General features: G+C 35.5%; 1 long non-coding RNA gene across 1 annotated transcript; it reads right to left on the reverse strand.

Annotated features, from left to right (window-relative positions):
* Nucleotides 1-3,846: 3,846 nt before the first annotated feature.
* Nucleotides 3,847-7,118, reverse strand: LOC144960503 (uncharacterized). The gene is made up of 3 exons (XR_013642861.1): nucleotides 6,858-7,118; nucleotides 5,681-5,860; nucleotides 3,847-5,345 (listed from the first exon to the last, which is right to left on the reverse strand). It is a non-coding gene; the product is annotated as an uncharacterized LOC144960503 (long non-coding RNA).
* Between the last annotated feature and the right edge of the window lie 181 nt (nucleotides 7,119-7,299).

A 7,299-nucleotide genomic window follows, 5' to 3' on the forward strand; every position in this document is an offset into this window, starting at 1 on the left:
AATCTACTGTTCCCTATTTATTGAATCAGTCACCATATCATCATCCTTTTTATAGTGTTGTAAGCGCTATTAAGTCCTGTAAGACAATATAAGCAGATCTAGGTGGTGGTATTTTTGGGGTCTTTTTTCTTTTTTTGTTCCAGATAAGGAATTTTAAGATTTGATGGTTGTCCATAGACTTTTCAAAATAAAATTTGACTTTGACTATGAGTACGATGCAGTTATAAGTGCTTGATTTCTGAGGACTAATTATAAATGGTGACCACTCTATTGCGTATTTGTATGCCATGAAAATGTTACAAAGACAATGAAGCGACGTTTTTTTGGGAATTCTGCAGTCATTCATTTAACCATTGAATTTGATGAGCGCCTGTTGCATTTTAGTTCATTCAAGTATCATAGAGTGACAAACACAACTCGTGCATTATGGTTTCTATGCAGATTTTTGTCTTTGAATTGTCAATAAAAAAATATAATTCCTTTTTTGGTTTTGTTAGCTGGCAGGTCTAATTGAATGCTATTGCATACAATTTTGTACTTTTAATCTTTTTTTCTTTTTACATTTAGCCATCCTCACTTTATCAGGAGAATCGCCTGCCCCTCGTGAATGAGACAGTGAAGGCTATGGCTAAAACAAAGGTGTCCACAACCCAACTTAGGCAATATATTCAATTAAGCCAAGGATAAAATGTATTGCCTAAAGATGTCGAAGATTTGCAGCGGAGATTGTTCAAGACTGATTTGACAGGACGGACGGTGAGACGGTACAGGAATTACTGAGAGAGATAGAGGAGGAAGGAGGTGTAACAAAGTTCAGTGTGAATGAGGATGGTGGTTTTGAGTATTTGTTTTAAGTAACGGGAAGAATGAGGCGTGATTTGCGTGTTTTTTGTGATGTGTTTGTTATGGCTGCAACATACAAAGTAAATCGATATTTGTATCCACTTGTGAATATTATGTGCATAGATGATGAGGGTCATGGCGGGCGAAAGACTGGAAATCCATGACCAACCTGAAACTGACATTGTACCAGTATGACGTGTGACAAATACACGGGAAGGACTGTATCGAATTGTGTCTTCAGTGACAAACAGGATCAATAGCTTGTTTCAAGTTATGGTAGAACATCAGTTTCTGCAAAGAATCGCCCAGTTGGAACAGTTTTTGACTCTTGTCTCTGAAGATAAATACTTTGACATTGTTGACATGACTGACTTAATACAGACAAATCCCCATTCTAACCCTCTTTCTGACTTTTCAGAGACACCAGACATTGTAAATGCACGTACTGACCAGAGACCACAGATATTATAAATACACACTCTGCCCAGACAGAGACCACAGAAGTTATGGACACACAGACTGACCAGACAGAGACCACAGACGTTATGGACACACAAACTGACCAGACAGAGAGACCACAGACGTTATGGACACACAGACTGACCAGACAGGGACTCCAGATAACAGAGACATGCGACCATAAAGATGCCCTTGACACGACAGAGACAGTTAGACTGCGAAATTTTTCAAATGTGACTCACACAGGAAATTTCATACAGAATTCCCTTAACACCTTTACTCATTGTCCATTTGTAAAATTTATTTTCATGTAATAAACCACCAAAAAAGTAAATTTTTAACGTGGGTGGGGCTGTCACGTTACTGTAGAACGAGCTTAAGTCTCAATGGGATATTAGCTTTAGGCAACCACAAGTTGGTATTTTTCAAACCTGTTTCTATGCTATCTTGTGATGACAACGTCTCTCAGTGGCCAAACGTCACTAGCTATCCTTCACATAATGCAGGGTTGATTGTGTGAAGTACGTTTGGGGCCGGAAGATAGCAAGGCACAGTGCAGGCTACTGTACTGTGTCAGTCCGTGAACGGGTGACCAATTTATAGTACAGAGAAGGCAAATCTGTTACTATATGTCCCAATAAAAATATGACACAGAGAAGGCCGAAACTGTGTTATACAGGTCGGTACAGAATAAAACAAATATAACACAGGAGACCAAACACTGTGTTGTAGAATATCAAAATTTCAAAGGTGGTCGGTCAGTGACGAAATAAAAAGGGACATTATAAGTCGTAATATCACATCTCAATAAAAGAGTGTGATAGTAAAAAGGTGCCCGTTAACAATTGAGTCGGTCAAGTCTCTATCCAGATTCAAAAGGATAGTGCAAAGTCCTGTATGTAAAACAAATTTGAGAAGCATGGTTGTTCTCAATACTTGTTGGGTCGTGATCGGTATAGAGTGAAGTAGTGTTCATGCTACACATCTTCACGAAAAATCAGAGCAATGCTGTGTCAAGAATACAGAGGAGCAAGAAGACAAGATTTTTTTGTGTGTCTTTATACGTTACGGAATAGGTACATTTTGGTTGTCAAAACTTTCATTTTTATTTTGACATTTTCTTGATCTTTTAAAATAAAATTATAATTTAATTTAATCAACAGACTTGTTTAATAATTTAAAGATATACTTTTGTGGGACCTATTATAAAATCATTAGTCCGATTGTAGTTGTAAATTTCTTTATATTCTAATGTCTAAAATCAGGGACACCACTGAATTCCTACCAGCGCTTTTACTCACTGAGTCCCTACCACCAGCGCTTTTACTGAGTCCCTACCACCACGCTATTACTCACCCAGTCCCTACCACCTGGGCGGGGTTCCTGACCTCCCATAGTGAGCAGGGGGTTCATACTGTGTCTTCTATCCCCTTATATCTGTTTTCCAACATGCTTTCTGTCTTTGTCTTGGAATGAGATTACTTGGTTTTGTCCTGGTCCTGGCCGGATCCCCTGGCTGAGAGTGAAGCAGTCGAATGTATAGTTAGTTTTGGGAGATGATATTTTTTTCATTGTAAATCATCTCTCTGTTATGTACTGTATTATGTTTTATTTACATATTATATTTGATTGTTAACATTCGAGTGTATTCCTCTTAGTCGGGACCTGTGCTTTTGTCTGGATGAGACTTTTAGGTGATCTTAAACTAAGTACTTTGATGGTGTGCTCTTGGAATCTACATCTGTTTCCTATTTGAACAAATTCCCCTTTGTCTTACCTTTTCTTGGGTGCTTTAATTGAATTCTATAACTTTTTACTATCCCATTTCTTCCTTTTTACTGGCGCTGATATGACCTTAATGTGTTGCAAGCCCCGTAAAACCCTCAAAAACAAACAAACAAACAGTCCCTACCACCAGCGCTTTTACTCATTGAGTCATAGAGCTTTTACTCACCGAGTCCCTACCACCAGTGCTATTACTCACCGAGTCCCTACCACCAGCGCTTTTACTCACTGAGTCATAGAGCTTTTACTCACCGAGTCCCTACCACCAGCGCTTTTACTCACTGAGTCCCTACCACCAGTGCTTTTACTCGTCGAGTCCCTACCACCAGCGCTTTTATTCACTGACACAGTCCCTACCACCAGTGCTATTACCGAGTTATAGAGCTTTTACTCACTGAGTCCCTACCACCAGTGCTATAACTCACTGAGTCCCTACCACCAGCGCTTTTACTCGTTGAATCCCTATCACCAGCACTTTTACTCGCCGAGTCCCAACCACATGGCTATTACTGAGTCCCTAACACCAGCGCTAATACTATCTATTAGCCACCAAATCCCTACCACCAGGGTGGGACAATATAAGCTCAAATTAGACCCCAAAATTCTTACAGTGATGCAGAAAAAAACAACGAACAGATCTCTTTCAAATTTACACAAAATGTTTCTTACAACAAGATGGATAGGTTTAGCAATAGTCTTGAAAATAAATTTTTCTGAATTTTTTTTCCATTTTTTAGTGAAAATTTGGTGTGACATGACAGGAAAAAAAATTGATTTAAAAATTCATAAAACTGCTAAATTTTTGTTTAGCCCAAAACCCAACCATCATGATGCAAAACACATCATAAGAAAAATTCTGACCAAATTTGAAGACAATCTGATGGGAAACAATCCAGATGTGAATGTTAGAAAATCATAGAATGACGCACAATTAAATTTTGAGAAAATGAAAATTTTTTCTTTAATTTGATAATAAAGCTAATTATGCAGACAACGGCCAACATTCATCAAGTATAACCAATATGGAACAAGAAAACAGTAATATTTTATAAATTGATCAAATTCTGAAAAAATTATAAACGATTCGCTAACCCATACCCTCTAAAAATTACTGTTATTCACCAAAAAATTACTTTAGTGGTCAAATATGCTTTATAGTTCTAAAATTATTTAATTATATCTCATGACCTAATAATGTAATGTATAATTTGATGCTAAACACCAAAAATAACTGAATTAAAAAAAAACTTTTTTAAGGGCAACATAAGCTAAAATTAGACGTAAAACACTAAAATTTCTAACATAGATGCACCAAAAACTAGCATATAAATTTCTTTCAAATTTAAACACAATGTTTCTTTCATAAATAGCTATATCATGAAAACTCTTGGAATAATTTTTTTTAGAATTTTTATTTGATTTCAACTGAAAATTTAGCGCGGATCGACAGGAACAAATGAATTTTAAAATTTATAAAATTGCTAAATTTTAATTTACCCCCCAAACACTTACATCATGATGTAAAACACATCATAGAAAAGATTCTGAATAAATTTGAAGATAATTTAAAGGAAAATGATTAAGGTAGGATTGCTAGAAAATCAGACAAATGACATAAAACAGACATTTGAGAAAGCGCAAGCTTTTTCTATAATTTGACATAAAGTTAAAAGGCTGATTTTGCAGACAACTAAAAGAAATGATCCATCAAACTTTCAAAATATGACCGGAATAGGACAACAAAACGAAAATTTTGTAGATTGATCTAAGTCAAAAAAAATTATAATCGGTTCACTAACCCATACCCCTTAGATAAAAAAAATGCTGTAAAATTGATTTTTTTTACGCCCAGAGATAAAATAATTTTGTGGTCAAATATGATGTCATACCTTATGAATTCATCATTATAATCACAAAACCTAATTATTTACTGTATACAATAGGTTATACAGATGCTTTCTAGATATATTAAATGATTTTTCAAAATATGATATGGCACGCTATCCTCATTTTTCATTTTTTTTATTCTACTTGAGAGACAAGTCGTATAAAATTATATATCTAGTCAAGTTGAACTGCAAAATCAATTCTATTTTAGACAATAAAACAGTTAAATAGTGCACTAGCTCTGAATAAAAAGCAATTTGCTTTCCGAAACCCTTGGAATAAAAATCTCTTTCGCCTCAATACAGAAAAAGTCAACACTACTTGTTTGCCACCACTTTTTTTGTAGTTCCACAAAGAGGGTTGATCCTGCTCTGGATGGAAAAATTGAAATAAAAAAGAGACACATTTCATTAGCAATTTTTGGAAATGGCATTATTGTCATAAAATGCATTTGTCAAAGACATAGCAATTTTTTAAAAAATGATCATTATTCACACCAACACACTTGAAATTTCATTGGTTTTACATCCATAGAACAAAACTCTTGGCAACAAACTATAGTCTGTCGTTAAGTTAATACATTCAGTAGTAATTCAATTCAAATGGTGCTTTGCCATTTTCATTTAGAAAAATGAGCATTTATTTTATTGATCACCAATAAAAAATGTAAAGGCGCTATATATGGAGATTTGAAAACATTACTAACCATTGTCAAAAAGTGCATGCAGACACTCTGGTCTGCTGGCCCAGATGATGGTTTGCTGATTGATGAGTTTTGCCACAGGCAAAGGTTTGCCTCAACACACCTTGCCAGAATAGCCCTTGAGCCAGCATCTTTATAGATTGTCAGGACACCAGTAACGTCAACAGTGTTCTTTCATGTTAGCTGTCGATGAAAACAAAAAATTAAATTAAATTTACTACAGCGAAATACGCACATACATGCCAATGCTAAAGTTTATAACAGCAACACTTCGCATGTTGAACGGGACATAACGTCTGTTAGGCGATATTACAATTTCTTCGGACAGAGACAACGCAGTTAACGGCCAAGTACACATTTTACAACTGAGTCCGGTGAGAGAAAGTGAGCAAAGTGCCTTCTCCAAGGGCTCAACTATGCGCCGAGCGAGGCTCGAGCCCAGGACCTTCCGGTCCAAAAGCGAGTGTCATACCACTACGACATAGCCGTACGTAATTTTTAAAAATATAATAAAAATAATCACACAAATATAATTATCTCACATTGTCATCATCATAGGCATTTCAAAACTACTAATAATACTACCACTACAGATATCTTATCATTATAAAATATTACTCTCTCTCTCTCTCTCTCTCTCTCTCTCTCTCTCTCTCTCTCTCTCTCTCTCTCTCTCTCCATGAACATGACATACAAAACCCAATTTTCCGATATAAAAAAACAGCCCCCCCCCCCCCCAAAAAAAAAAAAAAAAAAAGTTGTGAAAAAGTATGGACGATGCATGCTGTGTCGGCCATAATAAAGATAATAACAATAACTGAATGAAAAGTATTTTTTTAAAGGACCCTGAGCCTGGAATGTCGTGAGTACTCGAAACCTCTTGATCTTGATAAAATTAGCAACCTTTTGACTGGGGATCGAACATTGAAACACCTGGTTTTAATCGCCTGACATGGAAGGCTGATTTAAATTATTTGGGGGGGGGGAATTAGTATTTTAATTTTTTTAAGCCCTGTTATTGTTATTTTTCACAAAATAAAGTAATAAAGTCAAAGTTAAGTAATTCGCGGTAGCGACAAATGTGTCGTCAGCTGATGCACAATCAACAAACACACAACCCCAAAGCATGTTTAGTTATAAAAATAAGAAATGAATTAAAATGTGCATTTCGTATGCTTACCTTGTAAACTGAGTATTCTGTGACTTGAAAAGAGTGAAGAATTACCAAAGTCCGTCAAAATCAACTTGTAATAATAGTAATAATGTGATTGTGATGAGATGAAGTGTTCACTTTTTGACTTCCAGATAATTCATTGTATATTGCAGTTCTATACGTATAAAATGTTATATTTTTAGTAATTACGCAAATTCTATTTTTAGTAAGAGTACAAATAAGCTCTGGCGTTATTTGCAGTGGTAGTACAAATAAGCGTAGCCTATTATCTTAGGAAAAATGGTAACAAACATGAAAATATATTTATTAAAAATGAGAATGTAGAAAAAGTAGAGGATTATAAATACCTCGGTATAATTGTCAATGAAAGTTTAGACTGTAAAATCATTCGTGCAAAGTGCTTAAAAAGAGGAAGACAAGATTATTCATGATGAGGAGACTGTACTCA

This window comes from Berghia stephanieae, chromosome 15 (assembly GCF_034508935.2).
Source record: "Berghia stephanieae isolate SIO BIC M18660-M18661 chromosome 15, UCSD_Bste_1.3, whole genome shotgun sequence".
In the NCBI taxonomy this organism is placed as follows: domain Eukaryota; kingdom Metazoa; phylum Mollusca; class Gastropoda; order Nudibranchia; family Aeolidiidae; genus Berghia; species Berghia stephanieae.